A 15,743-nucleotide genomic window follows, 5' to 3' on the forward strand; every position below is an offset into this window, starting at 1 on the left:
GCAAATAAAGACTCACACTAAAGGTTGGAGCCGATCCTGCATTTCCCTCTGTATGCCCCAGCCAGCCCTGGTGTTAAAGGGACAGTATAGTCACCAGAACAATTACAGCTTAATGTATTTGTTCTGGTGTTCTTTTCAGAGAAAATGCAATGTTTACATTACAGCCTAGGGATACCTCCACTGACAACTCCTCAGATTGCTACTAGAGGTGCTTCCTGGGGCAGTGCTGGACTGAAATTCAGTTTATCCACCCTCTGCATGGAGACACTGAAGTTTCCTCATATAGATGCACTGGTTCAATACATCTCTATGAGGAGATGCTGATTGGCCAGGGCTGTGTTTGACTTGTGCTGGCTCCGCTCCTGATTTGCCTCTTTGACAGTCTCAGCCAATCCTATGCGAAAGCATTATGACTGGCTCAAGATAATCACTTCTTATGACCTCAGACAAGCAGGCAGATCAGGGCAGAGGCAGCAGCAGAGTGGAATAAAAGGTAAGATTTTGCTATATTTTTGGAGGCAAGGTGGGACAAGAGGGGCTAGATGGTGGTTTTAACACTATAGTGTCAGGAACACATGTTTGTGTTCCTTACCCTATAGTGTTTCTTTGACTTTATTTTAATAAATGTTACTTTTCCCCTTTTTTCTTTGTTGTTGATTGAGGGAGAGAGGAGGAAACCTGGCAGTTGAGCCTAACTTCATGTGCAAGAAAAATACTTCTGGGAATTCCATGTAATCCAAAATGTATTTTACAATAAGCGATCGAACATGACAAAACAGTATATATATCGCTATAGCATGATTTATAAAGAGTTGATTATTTAAAAAAATATTTTTACTAGCTTAGGTCCTTGCTCACTACCAAATTATGCTTTCTTTGTTGTAATATGTCTTACATAGGTTCTGTAAGTACATAGAGATTTTCTGGCGTTTCTCCACTTTAGCACCAGGACAAACAGTTAAATTGACATGCGACACTTGACATTTTTTAAAACCAGCAACCAAACACTTTTCAACAAATATACAAACCAAACAAGAAAACAAGAAGAAAAAAAACCTTGTAAAGTATGTAATAATAGGTTTATAAACTTATTATGAACTTGGTCAGATTGTATTATTTGGCACACCTCTTAGCTAGGGGAGTTTCTTCAGCCCCACACCTGTTCTCACCCACTAATGCAGTCTACTAAAGACAGAAAAAGTATATCAAAGTGCAGCAGCAGCAAGCTACCTTATAAGCCCACATGCAGTGAAACGCGGCCACCGGCTGGGGAGGCAGTAGAGGACCCGGAGGAGCTCTATCTTGCAGCCCCGCCGGGTTCCTCTCGCTGGATCCACAGCGTTGCCATGGCAACGCACCGGGTCTCGCAAGAGTGAACTCTGGCCCCAGAGGCTAGAGTTCACTTACCATTAGGACCACCAAGGATGTCTGCACGGTCCCCCCTCCCAGGCTAAAGGTAAGAAGGGAGGGGGGATACAATGCGTGCTTTTTTTTTTTATTAAAAAAAAAAAAAGAAATACATATATTAACATTAACCTGGCTCCCCCCAACACACAATCCCTCCAAACATTCACACACACACACACAACACTCTCACACACACACACACACACAGCACTCTCTCTCACACACAGACACACACACCACTCTCTCACACACACACAGCATCCTTACTCCCACACACACAGCATCCTCTCACACACAGCATCCTCACACACACTGCACCCCTCACACACACTGCAACCCCCACTTACACACAGCACCCTCACTCACACACACATCACCCTCACACACACTGCACTCCTCACACACAATGCACACCTCACTCACACAGCACCCTCACTCACACACACACACTGCACCCCTCACTTCACCCTTTACACACACACACACAATACTTCCAAACATATACGTATATATATTACAGAACCCCTCACGCACTCGCTGCACCCGTCACGCACTCGCTACACCCCATAAACACATTACATTCCAGACATACATTAGATCCTATACCCAACTCTGAATCCTCTACACACACACACTCACTAGATCTCCTATACACACTCTGGGTCCTTCAAACACACACTAGATCCCCCCCACACACACACTGCACCACCTAAACACACACTACATTTCTGACATACACACTCTGGATCCCCTATGTATACACTAGATTCCTTGTAAGCAAATACATACTACATTCCCCCAAAACACACTCTCTACAACCCCTACACACACTACATCACCCCTACATCACCCACACACACACACAACAGCCCATTTGCACACAGATGCTACATTCCCTATACACATTATGCCGCCTGTACACACACTCTCTACAGAACCTAGACACACATACATTAAATCACACCACAAACACAACACAACTGAAACCAACCTATTAACACAATACCACACCACAATCAGCTCACTCTACACACACGCAATCCCACAAGCAGGCTCCAAACACATGCACAATATTTTTTGCTGGTATTTTTGTCTCCTGGTATCCCATTTATGGGGACACCAGAGAGAAATTTTAAGCAAACACAGTGCAAGCATGTTATTAAATTTGCTTGCGCTGTGCAGAACATATACAGGGCCTTTGTCTCATGCTAGAGCTCTGCGCATGATCTGCCCTGGAAAAGCATTGATCCAACATGCTCACTTTGAGATAAGGCGTGCTTGTCATTGGTGATGACAAAACACACCCTATCTGGCCCCGCCCCTTCTCAGTGAGCCGCTGTGATAAAAAAATGCCCAGGCTGAATTTTTTTCCCAGTGCAACCCTGGTCTAAACTAAATTGGCGCAACGTTTTCAGAAAGCTTGACAGACTCCCGTACTGTATAACATCTTCTTAAACTGGAAAAGCCAAAGGGTGATGTAGGCATTCATTCATTCGCTGAGAGAGGCAGCTGAGCGCTCTCATCCAATGAATGAGTCAAACGAGTTCTTCTACGGAACAGTAATGACATCCAGCAAGCATCAAAACATGCTAAAACTATTTCACGGATTATGCTGGAGCAGCATCATGGCATTCCTAGCACCATAACCACTACAGTCGGCTGTGTTCATTATGGTGCTTAGAGTGTTTCTTTAATGGTTAATAAGGGTAGTGTAGGGGTTGATGTTTAGTGACAGCATAGTATAAAAGTTAATATGTAGTGTTATGTTTTTTGATAATAATGTAGAGGTTAAGTAGAAGACTTTAAAGTGGACTTGATACAAATAACACTGAATTATGTATGGATCTCATTTCACTTACAGTCTCTGTAATTTAGCTGTTCTATAATATTTTGGGGCACGCACCTGGCCTCTCAGTCCTGATTTCAGCTATGATTTGCATTGTTTTTAAAATACTGAACATTGCTTGCGGAGGTTCATATTTAAGGGACATGCTAAGCTCCATAACCACATCTTAATGTAGAGGTTTTTGAGCACAGATGCTGTCCGAGAAATTTACGATATATTGGAAAGTTTAAGTTTGTACCGTTCGTAGACAGTCACTAGAGGCACTACCTCAAGAGATTTCCAATGGTCTTCATATTCAAAGCCATCGCACAGAGAATGATGAGGCTGAATGCATCTAATACCTCTCATTGAGAAGCACTGGTTTGATGCGTATTTGTTGTAGGCGCACCAGAGATCGTGATGATCTCATAGAAGGTGAATTGGCTACAAATTACAGATTCGTTTCAATTGGTTTACTAAAAAGTTTAGCTGCTTTCTTAAACTTAATACTTTTTTTGTGTGACAGGGGGCAGTATTGTAAACATACTAAAGAACACACTAACATTAAAAATGTATATATTTATTTTTAACACCAGAGTGTTCCATTTAGTGTTATATATAAGAGTGCATTGGAGAGATCCATAGCAATAACACCCATTATAGTCCAGTATGAATTTGTCCACATCAATGACACAGAGTGTGTGTGTACGTGTGTGGGGGGTGTTGCTCAAACACATAATTTGTTAACTAGATGATGCATGCATGCTCATTAACTATCGTTTCATAGGAAGCAATATTGATCTCTATGCATTATTGGAAGCTTTGAAAGCACAATGCACAAATTAAATGTACACGTACAAAGCTAACCTTCAGATCAATATATTTTTTTATGAATGATTAAAGTATCTTTCAAATTTGAATATTATAGAAAAAAAGTTGATCAACAAGGACCCTTTGGCCAGTAGATGGCAAAATGTTGCTCCTCGCGACAAAATAAATCACAGATACGCTTTCAGCTAGCTATTGTAAAAAGCAGATTTGCATGATCATTACAAACGCAGGTGCAAAATATTTTTACTGTGACACAAGTTAAACAAAAACAAAATATCTTGGCTGCATAAGTAGTCACTCTTGTAATATATTGTAGATTGTAAACTCGTTCAAGCAGGGTCCTCACCAACCTATTGAGTCTCTCAAAATTTTTAATATTTTAATGTGTTTTTAAACTCCCCCCTTTATAATATTGTAAAGCTATGTGATATAAGTGGGCACTCAATAATAATAATGTTAATAATAATAGTTTCTGTTTGTACTGCGCAACACCTTTTAAAGTACCGTATATACTCGAGTATAAGCCGACCCGAATATAAGCCGAGGCCCCTAATTTTTCCCCAAAAAACTGGGAAAACTTATTGACTCGAGTATAAGACTAGGGTGGGAAATGCAGCAGCTACTGGTAAATTTCTAAATAAAATTAGATCCTAAAAAAAATATATTAATTGAATATTTATTTACAGTGTGTGTATAATGAATGCAGTGTGTGCGTATGAGTGCAGCGTGTGTGTATGAGTGCAGTGTGTGTGTGTATGAGTGCAGCGTGTGTATGAGTGCAGTGTGTGTGTGTATGAGTGCAGTGTGTGTGTGTATGAATGCAGTGTGTGTGTATGAATGCAGTGTGTGTGTGTGTATGAGTGCAGTGTGTGTGTGTATGAGTGCAGTGTGTGTGTGTATGAGTGCAGTGTATGAATGCAGTGTGTGCAGGGCCGGTGCAAGGATATTTGCCCCCCCCCCCCCATATGTCCTGACCTCCCCTCCTCCTCCCTCAGTGGTCCTTACCTCCCCACCCCCGTGTTCCTTCACCCCCCTCCCCCAGTGGTCCTTACCCTCCCCTCCCCTAGTGGTCCTTACTTCCCCCTCCCCTCCCCTAGTGGTCCTTACTTCCCCCTCCCCTCCCCTAGTGGTCCTTACTTCCCCCTCCCCTCCCCTAGTGGTCCTTATCCCCCCCTCCCTCCCATAGTGGTCCTTATCCCCCTCCCTCCCATAGTGGTCCTTATCCCCCCCTCCCTCCCATAGTGTTCCTTTTCTCCCCCCCCCCCCTCCCTCCCATAGTGGTCCTTATCCCCCTCCCTCCCATAGTGGTCCTTATCCCCCCCCCTCCCTCCCATAGTGGTCCTTATCCCCCCCTCCCTCCCATAGTGTTCCTTTTCTCCCCCCCCCCCTCCCTCCCATAGTGGTCCTTATCCCACCCCCTCCCTCCCATAGTGGTCCTTATACCCCCCCCCCTCCCACAGTGGTCCTTAGACCCCCTTTTTTTATTATTATTTTTTTTTATTATTATTATTATTATTATTTATTATTATTTCTTATTTTATTTATATTTGTATTTATTTTTCGTCCCCCCTCCCTGCTTGATACATGGCAGGGAGGGGGGCTCTCCTTCCCTGGTGGTCCAGTGGCAGTTCAGTGGGGGGAGAGGGGGGCTGGCAGAGCTGTAACTTACCTGTTCTGCAGCTCCTGTCAGCTCTCTCCTCCTCTGCGCCGTCCGTGCAGCTCCTTCTATCAGCTCACACTGTAAGTCTCGCGAGAGCCGCGGCTCTCGCGAGATTTACACTGGGAGCTGACCGAGGTGCTGAACGGACGGCGCGGAGGAGGAGAGAGCTGACAGGAGCTGCAGAACAGGTAAGTTACAGCTCTGCCAGCCCCCCTCTCCCCCCAGTCTGTATTATGGCAATGCAAATTGGCATAATACAGACTCTGACTCGAGTATAAGCCGAGTTGGGGTTTTTCAGCCCAAAAAAATGGGCTGAAAAACTCGGCTTATACTCGAGTATATACGGGTAAGTCGTTTGAAGTACGTTTCTATCACCCACTTTACAAACTTGGATACTGTAATTTCTGACCATATTTCTTAGCACGGTCATTTCCACCCTAGTATTAACAACCCCCTCTCCCTTTAAGAGGGCATTGCTCTGGGGCGCGTGCTAAAAGGAGGCTGGTCCTCCCCGAGTTTCCAAACATCCAACTAGCCGATGTGAAGGGGACTCTCTCTTCCGGATCGCATGCCGTGAACATTACGCGGCACCACTTTAGATGGGGAGAAAGCGACCCGACACCTGTCCGTGGTTGTGAACAGGTCAAGCAATGAGAGCAGAGAAATGTGTGTCAGCATGGCGCCTCCAGGAAGAGAGGGGAAGACGCGACGAGGAAGCAGGAGGTAAGGAAGTGGAAAAGCAGGGGCCTGGCACAGACAGATACACACACTGACAAACATACACAAACATGATGACCACCATGCACATGGGGTTTTATCCACCCTCCTCTTTACCTACCATCTGCCAGGATGGTAGGTGGTTTCCTTGTGGTTTTGCAGAGGTCTGGCACCGGCCACAAGTAGGCTTGCCTATCTAGTATTTTACCAACATAGTCAGTATTTGACTGTCTGGCTGGTGCCAGTAGGGTAAAAAATACGAGAAATGCAAAGGCCGGTATTTTTCACTGACCAGACTCCTTTTCTGTGCTTGCTCCATTTTCTGGCATGCTCTCTGTGCGTGCTTACGCCATGCTGTATGCATGCTCCCTGTGCTTCTCCACGTGTACATACTACCTCGTCTCTGGGTGCTCCCCGTCCCTCCATATGTACTTACTTTCTGCTCTGTGCATGCTCATTGTGCCTCCCCATGTGTGCTTCCTCCCTGCACTATGCATGCTCCCTCTGCCCCATGTGTGCTTGCTCTGTACATGATCCCTTTGTCCCATATGTACACGCACAGTCAGACATAGTACACACATTGTAAGAGTAAGAGTTATTTTAGAGAGTTTTTCTCTTATGTCACTGTGTTCGGTAACATCTAGTGACCCTGATGTGTGGATAATTTATTATGCAAATTAGTATGGTCAGTTCTTTCCAATAAAGGTGGCAATCCTAGCTGCGAGCTGTGCAGAGTGGGCTGTTCCTTCCTCTGAACACTGGGGGAAAGTGAACAGGCATTACTCTCCCAATACAGCTGTACTCGAGATAAATGGGGAGAGGTTATACTTGTAAGGGTCCAGTACCTCCCTGGAAATCTTAAGGAAGGGAGGACATGACTGCTGGCAGGGATAAGGGGTTGGGTCATAAGGGGATACATTGTGGCACATGGGGGACATCTAAGGATGCGCCCTTGGCTCGCCCGGTAACATAGGGGTCGCGATGCGCAGACATTGTTCAACGGTTTTCAGGTAGGTTTCTGGATCCCCTTTGTTCCCTCTTCCTTGCCTCAGTTTGCGGACAATCTCCGCTCGGTTAGGGCAAGGAAGAGATTTTGCAAGAAAAGTTGCAGGTTGAGGTGAAGGCGGGACGTATGGCTGGCCCATTTACTGCGCCACCTTTTTCTAACTTACGTGTCTCCCCTCTGGGCCTGGTTCCCAAACAAAAAGGAACCAGGTTCCTTTTGTTTGATCCAGCACCTGTCCTATCCATCGGGTGAGTCGGTAAATGATGATATTGGTAAGGACATTTGTCGCGTGCGATATGCATCACTTGATAGGGCTTTGGAGTTGGTTCGTCAGGCCGGTCAAGGTGCGTTGTTGGCGAAATCCAATGGCTGGGCTTGGATGTGATGCGCAATCTGACGTTTTTAGAGCTGTTTACCATCATGGTCTCCTTGGAGCTCTGGGGGGAGGCTCTTGGCAACAGGACAGTGGTTTTTCACACGGACAACATGAGTGTTGTCCATGTGATAAACCGTTCCACCGCCAGTTCCCCTCCGGTGCTTGCGCTGCTGCGCTGGTTGGTCCTTCTTTCCTTAAAATTTAATGTTTGGATTAAAGCATGTCATGTCCCGGGTGTTCATAACGTGGTAGCTGACTCTCTTTCTCGGTTTCAGTGGGACCGTTTTCGGGAGTCGGCGCCAGCTGCGGAGGCAGTGGGTATCAGATGTCCGGATTCCTTATGGGAGATCGATTTGGAGGATTGAGAAGCTTGGTGTCGGACTCCTTAGCTGACTCGTCGTGGAAGGCATATCAAGCCGTCTGGCGGACATGGCTGTCCTCGTTCTCACAGGGCCTGGTGCTGAGGTCGGAGTCCGGGCAATTGGTCCTGTTCTGCGGCCGAGAAGTCATTGACCGCTCTATCTTTTCTGTGTCGGTCTATGGGTTGACAAGACGTTTCTCGGTGGTTTGGTATCCAGCGAGTTATCCGGGGTTGTAGACTTAGTAGGGCCCCAGACCGCCGCCGCCCAGTGTCAGCCAACTTGCTGGGATGGATTCAGTCGGCTCTGGGGGCGGTTTGTTTCTCAGACTACGAAGCCTCATTATTTCGGGTTTCCTTTGCATTCAGTTTTTTCTGAGATTTTAGGGTGGGCGAATTGGTTGCACGCAACCGTAGGGCGGTCGGGCCGCTGTTTCTGGCAGATATCCGGTGGTCCGAGGACTATGTAGAGGTTTTCATCAGGCGTTCCAAGACGGACCAGGTAGGTAGGGGTTCATGGGTACGTATCGGCGCCACGGATGGCAGGTTTTGTCCAGTCTGTCTTTTCTTGGATTATTTGCAGATTAGGCTGGTGTGGTGTCTCTCCTTTCTGGTTCATAGGGATGGGTCCCCCCTCACACGCTAACAGTTCTCAGCCAGGTTCCGTGCTGCTCTGGCTGAATGCGGGGAAAATCCTTGCCAGTACTTGGCTCATTTTTTTCGGATAGGGGCTGCCACCCAGGCTAGTTTGTGGGGTTTCTCGGACGCAGCGATTCAGCGCTTGGGTAGATGGGGTTCACACCGCTACAGGTCCTATGTCAGACCGCATTTACTATGACGCATTTTTTCCGTAGGTCCTCGGCCCCGCTGCATTTGGATACTGGGACATTCATACGTGTATTGGGCAGCGTGACGAGCTGAGGAGCGTCCCTATGGGAGAAATTTGGGTTTTCCCTACGAGATAGCCAGGGTAAGGTGGAGGGGTATTAGGGGTATGTTATGGCAGCAGATGTATTCCGAGTGCGTATCCCTTCGTAGGTACGTGTCGGGGCCAGTGACTCTAGTTATTCACGCAGGGGGAAATGACCTAGGGCGAAGCAGGTCAGTGGACCTCTTGCATGCAATTAGGCATGATCTGGCTCGGTGTATGGCCCTTTTCCCCGAATTGACCCTTATTTGGTCGGACATAGTGTCCAGGCCGTGTTGGCATTTGCTGCCTCACGCAAAGGGCGTGGAGCGTAGTAGGCGCAAGCTAAATGTGGCCATTGGAAAATGTATCCGCCGGATCGGCGGTTTTGTCATTAGGCACAAAGAACTGGAAGGGGACAATTCAGACTTGATGCGTAAGGATGGGGTACACCTCTCCCTCATAGGGTTGGATATCCTAAATGCAGGACTACAGTCTGGTATTGAGGAGGCGCTGGCTGCGGGCGGGCGCGGTCCCTCCCAGGGGAGTAGGTAGGGAGGAACCGCGGTGGCGGTAGTCCTGGCCAGCGAAGAGGTTTGGAAGAAAGTGCCCAAGCGGAGAGCTGATGGCGGGGGCTTGCTGCTCCGGACTCGTGGGTCATTTGATAGAGCTGTCTGTTGGTAATCCCCCAACAGCTGACAGGTTGTGGACGCTGGTAATCTATTAATAAAGCTTTGGCCGTTGCCCTTACCCATACAAAAGGTGTTGTGTATTTATTGGGCAACGGGTGGTGGGGGTTTTGGTCCGGGGTCAGCAGTCAAGTACCTCCCTGGAAATCTTAAGGAAGGGAGGACATGACTGCTGGCAGGGAAAGGGGGTTGGGTCATAAGGGGATACATTGAGGCACATGGGGGACATTAAGATGGGGAGAAAGGGGATGGTACTCACCAGTTCCCGGGCAGTTGTGGGGCTGTCTGCGTTCTCCGCCATCTTGGGCGCCACTCCGCAATACTGCCAGAGAGGCACTGGGTGTAGTGGTGGAGAGATTCCTGGGACCGGGATGATCCCCCCGGTCCAAAGGGGGGGGAGGAGGCAGATGTCCGCTGTGGTTAGTAAGAGTCAGCGTCGGAGAGCGGCTGTCTCTTCGGCGCCCGTTGCGCTTGTAGGCCGCAGTAGGTTGAGGGCTGGTAATCCAGACCTGAAAGGTTCCGAGTGTGGTGTCAGTCGGATCACCGCGGTTCCCTCTCTTCAGCCCGTGAGTTTTCCGGTAGCATCCGCTGCCTGCAGGTACGTGTCCTTTTTAGCTTATTGAGCTCAGGAGCTCGTGCAATGTGCGTCTGTTCGGCTAGCCAGTCAGGCCCCGCCCCCTCCCCCCGCCCCCCGCTCTCCTGTGTAAAGTAGTTTTAAAGGGACACTGTAGGCACCCGCCATAATGAATTCATCTTATTGAAGTGGTTATAGTGTCTTGAGTCTCCTGGTGCTGTCCTTGTATTAAACCCGTATTTAATGTTTTAATGCAAAACAAGAGTCCACAGCAGCCCTTCCCCTCGAATGAGGAAGCATTAGCCTAAGCAGCAACAGGCAGCTGTGATTGGTTGAGAGTGTTAGCTGACAGCATTCAGCCAATCACAGCACCCATTGCAGGTATGAATTGTTATGCCTACAAGGAAGTGTGTAATTCCTGTTATAGCTAGACCTTGGGCTGAAATTGCTGAAAATCGTTTAACACTAAATGGAGGGACAGTGCCAGCGGATTGCAGGCACTTACCAATTTAATAAGATTAATATGGCTAGACTGTAAAGTTTTAGGTAAAGGAGAATCAAAACCTGTAAAAACATCTTAATTTATTTCATCTTCCAATGTGTTAAACATAATATAGTATTGGTATAGAGTCTTTAAAGGGTTATTCAAATCACAATGACCACTATTGCTTTTAGAAGTGTTCGTGGTGGTAAGAGTCTGTATGTACAGCATTTCTGCTGAAATTTCTGCACATACAAAGAAATCTGCACATGACTTCGGGAGCCCTGACCTCTGTCCTACCTCCCCTCGCAATCCTGGGGTGCGGGCATGCTCTCTAAGACGGTGAAAGACCCTTTATGAGAAGCATTTGATTGGACCATGGACAACAAATAGGGCATGGTAATAAAGCGAGGATGACCTTAGCCGGAACTGAATTTGAGGTAAGTTTTAAAACTATTTACTTGAGATGTTTTATTAAACAAGGGGGTTGACGATATGGTGTGCAACAAGGCATAAGAAAGCTACACAAATATTGCCAAGAAAAGGGTTATACTAACCGTTTACCTGGAAACGGTCTTCTGCAAACACAAAGTTTGGTCACCATAAACCAAATGGCATATATTGTATGAAACGGTAATGTCAAAGTGTTTCATAAGACTATCTACGAGTGTATGACTAAAAGTAGAGTCAGGAGTATTTCTGAACAGTACGTAAATGTGTCATACGTCATTGAAAGATCTCTGGAGTTTAGCGTTACCAGTCTTGCTTTCACTTTTTGCGGAGATGAAGGGAAATTACAGAGATTTTATTAGAGGGAAGAACCCAAAGGAAAATACTTTTTACTTCCCCCTTCAACATAGTGACTGTGCTGCTAAGAGGAACGTATCACGAAGTGGGGGAGTATGTAAGAAATGCCAAAGTGACATGTGACATGTCAGTGCAGGAGCCCAGCTGTAAGAATACACTGTCTGCACAATGAGAAAACATTTCTTCTAAATAAATGATGCATGGTATCTGCTAAGCAACTGTTTACTTATTATCTCACAATGCTTTGGCCTATTTCTCAGGGGCTTTATCAAGGTTACCTGAGCTGCAGAATATTTCTATATCAACGATCCTGGCCTATTATTTGTGAATCGTCTGTCAGTTCAGAACTATTTAGTGAATAAACCCCAACCATATTCTTAAAGGAACACTATAGGCACCCACACCACTCAAGCTTAGTTCCCCTGAAGAGAAACTTCAATAATTACCTGTCAGGGTTAACTTCACCTCTAGTGGTTGTCTACCAGACAGCCACTAAAGGCACTTCCAGGTATGCTAATAGGCACCCGTTATTACCTTGTCTCGCTACATCTTCTCCCTCATGCAGTCCAAGTCATCGAATCGTGTAATAAATAGCTAATTACTCTCTGAACGCATCTAGTAACCGATCTTCCCTAGCTCCATATAACAAAATTCTGATCTACGGGGTTTAACCTGGGTAAAATATCTTCTCCACTTTAAGCTGCGACCATCTACTCCCGTCTCCACTCGTTTACGGCTTAGTGGAGATAGAAAAAGCGTACAAGTAGCTATTCGAAATGCTTATACCAGAGACAAGAAGAAGACGAAAACTTACAGAAGTAGAAAAGAGAAAGAAGAAGGAAGGGAAAGGGAGAAAAAAAGAGGGGGGATTGAGGGGAAAGGGGCAGGAGAGTAGAGCTCATGCTCCAACCCCCCTCCTTGACTTGTCGAATTTCCTCAACTCTATGGAGCAAGTCCAAAGTGCCGGAAACAACGACTGCCGTGAGTAAATGCCGAGAGACTGTTTTCTTATACTTCGACCCTGGTATTGCGGACCTGTTAAACAGAATGTCAGCTGGGTAAAAAGCCACCCACTCGTCAGCCACCTTTAGGAGCGCCTCATGGACCTTCTTCCGGTAAGGTGCAATGCGGGGACACTCCCTGAAAATGTGAAGGACAGACCCCACACCTGCCTCGCACCGCCAACAAATTTTCGACACCTCTGTATTTTCTGCTGCATGTCATACCAATGGGTAAGTATCGTATAATTAATTTCATGGTATTTTGTACATCAAGAGCTAAGGTGCGTAAATGTCGCCATTTTATCCCAGTCCTGGGTTGTAAATGATATATGTAAGGCGTCTTCCCACAGCAATTGAGAGGAGCATTGGGGACCTAATGCGTATGTGTGGCAAGCACCACGCGCACATTCAAGCATTGAATCAATGCTTACCTATGGGGCTTCCGCATCACCGGATTGTGTTTTTATTAGTCTGTGCTGCGGATGCACCTCTAATGGCTGCCAGTATGTTTTACACTGCAGGGTTAAAGGAAACCAAAACTATATTTCTAATGCTATAGGGTCACAAGGCTCTGATCATCAAATTCCCTCCAGGCACAAGTACATTATTAGGCAACAGGAAAGCTGGAGGCTGAAGGCCCAAGTGGTGACAGATGCCGGGTGGTAGGTATATGTCGACTGAGACCCATGTGCCGTGAGGACCACAACAGCACCGAGAAGTTGCTGACTGCCAGATTGATCCAAACTCATGGTCTCCCGACCTGAGGGAAAAAATGGTATGGGAGGCGGACTCTCCATTTTAGCTGGAGAAGTAGTTGCCAACATTGCCAAGATCTGGAGAAGTTTCAATGAGTGCTGTCTCATGGGCATAATCACCCACTGAACGTGAGACACTCAGAGGTGGAGGTAGAGTATCGTTATGCTTACTCTGATGGTGCCCTGTATGTTGCTCATTGAGGCATTCACCAGGTCAATATATATTTAGTGAGTATACTGCAGCGGGGGGGAGGGGATAGTAGGAGTTCTACTGAAGTTTCAAGGAAGTTTCACGAGGGAAAGATCAGCCTCCTCGCAGTCGGCACGCCACCACCTAGGTCACAGAACTGCCCAACAGCCAAAAGTGCTTAGAGAAACTCTGCACCCACGAGATCACTAAAGCATAAGATAAGTATAAAGCCCAGGGAGCAAATAAATGTAAAAAAAGCTTTAAAGTCAGCTGTTTGCTAGGAGCTCAGGCTTGATGGGACTTCTCTGCATGGCAGTCAGGCTCCACCCCCTCCTAGGGGATTTTGAAGATGTTGGACAGTTTCTCTGAAATTGCAATGTTTTACATTGTAGGGCTCAGAGGACATGGACACTGCACCCAGACCACTTCTATAATATGAAGTGGTCTGGGTGCAAATAGTGTCCCTTTAAGGAGACAGGAAGATGGAACCCAGACCACTTCATCGAGATGAAGCTGCCTATGTGACTATAGTGACCTTTAATGATACACAAGGAGTCACAGTTTGACAGATCCACATAAGCAAGCAAGTAAAGTGCAGTATAATAATATAGCATAGTATAGAATAATATAGTATAGATAAACAATCCGTTAGTACAAACCACAGAGACTAACAAATACTGTCATTTTGAAGCACTGTTGAACACATAAGTACCGTATTACTAAAAATAAGATGAACAGAACAAAAAGAGGCTGTGCAAATAGTTGCTGTGAACACAAACCAAGGTGCTACTGATATTTATAAAAATAAGATGTTACGCAATTAGTGTAATTTATTTCCTTAATTCATCAAATGCATATATAAGTTATACTTGAAGAAACGCCTTTCACATATATCTAGGCTATAAAGGGCTTGGTTTTATGAGTTTAAGAACAAACATATAATTACAGGCTTCTTTAGTGCCGATGCAACATAAAATCATTAGCAGCTGGTCCTGTTGGTCCAGTCAAGTTCTTGCTTGGCGTCATACACGGCAGATCTGGTATGGAGGTATTTTACTATTGCAACATAACTGATTTCTGTGATTCAAGTATTCATAGAGAAAGTGGAACATAGGTTCTGGTAGAACAGTAAAAATGGTCCATATAGACCCAAAACGCTCTATCAATTGTCTACGGAAAAGGTGAACTTTGTCAAAATATTGGTGTATAAAAGGAATAGCTTCAATACCAGGCAGCTAATAGTGAACTTCAATAGGTAAGAAGTTGATCAAAATTTTCTGATATTGCAAAAATAAATAAGGCGACAAATATTTTATCCTCTATTGAGAAGTTTCTCATGGATTCCTGCCTTCTAAATTGCTGTAGCTTCATAAAGTGGGCAAAACTAGAGCCTCTGACAAAGTTTCCATCAAGGATGAAATATGCTAAGTTACAATCTTTGAAAAAATTCTTACAAGAGGACAATTCATCTCTGCCACTGGAGTGCACACTTTTTCTATGTTAAATCTACAGTCTTCTATTGAATAGTACTGGTATTTTCGGTTTCCTCCCGACAATTCCAGCCTTGAGTTATTCCACACTCACTTTATCGGGATTCATGACACTGCACATTGTGAAATTGTATTGTGTGTGGGTTAAGCTTCATTCTCAATGATAGCCCCGCGTTCACAGCCGTGACTGCTGTCCATGTTGATATTAATAATGTGGAAGTGTAAATTCAGGTTTGCTGAATAGGGGACATTTTTTGTCAAAGATCCCAATTGTTTTTTACTATAAACAGGGTGCAGAATGGAGAGCTGGGGATAAAGGTAAGCACATTTATTATTTTAACTTATGTGAAGCAGCTAGTATTTGGAGGGTAAAGGAAATCTTCAAACGTTAAAAATGCTCTACACCCTATGTGTTCATAAGCAACACTTGATGGCAAAGTTGAGTCATTTACCAGGATTTATACTTATCTATTACTCTTTTTCAACAATGTATCCATGAATGTGGTCATAGACACTGAATGCGATATATAACATTAAACTGACCACAAAATGCAAGGATTGATGTGTGCTACAAAACGCAAGGATTGATGTGTGCTACAAAACGCAAGGATTGATGTGTGCTACAAAACGCAAGGGTTGATGTGTATCGTAATTTGAAAAATGTTTTCA

General features: G+C 45.5%; 1 protein-coding gene across 2 annotated transcripts in view; it reads right to left on the reverse strand.

Moving 5' to 3' along the window:
• WIPF3 (WAS/WASL interacting protein family member 3) overlaps positions 1-15,743 on the reverse strand; it is a 60,949-nt gene that overhangs the window by 11,605 nt on the left and 33,601 nt on the right. The window lies entirely within an intron of this gene.

This window comes from Pelobates fuscus, chromosome 4, assembly GCF_036172605.1.
Source record: "Pelobates fuscus isolate aPelFus1 chromosome 4, aPelFus1.pri, whole genome shotgun sequence".
NCBI lineage: Eukaryota > Metazoa > Chordata > Amphibia > Anura > Pelobatidae > Pelobates > Pelobates fuscus.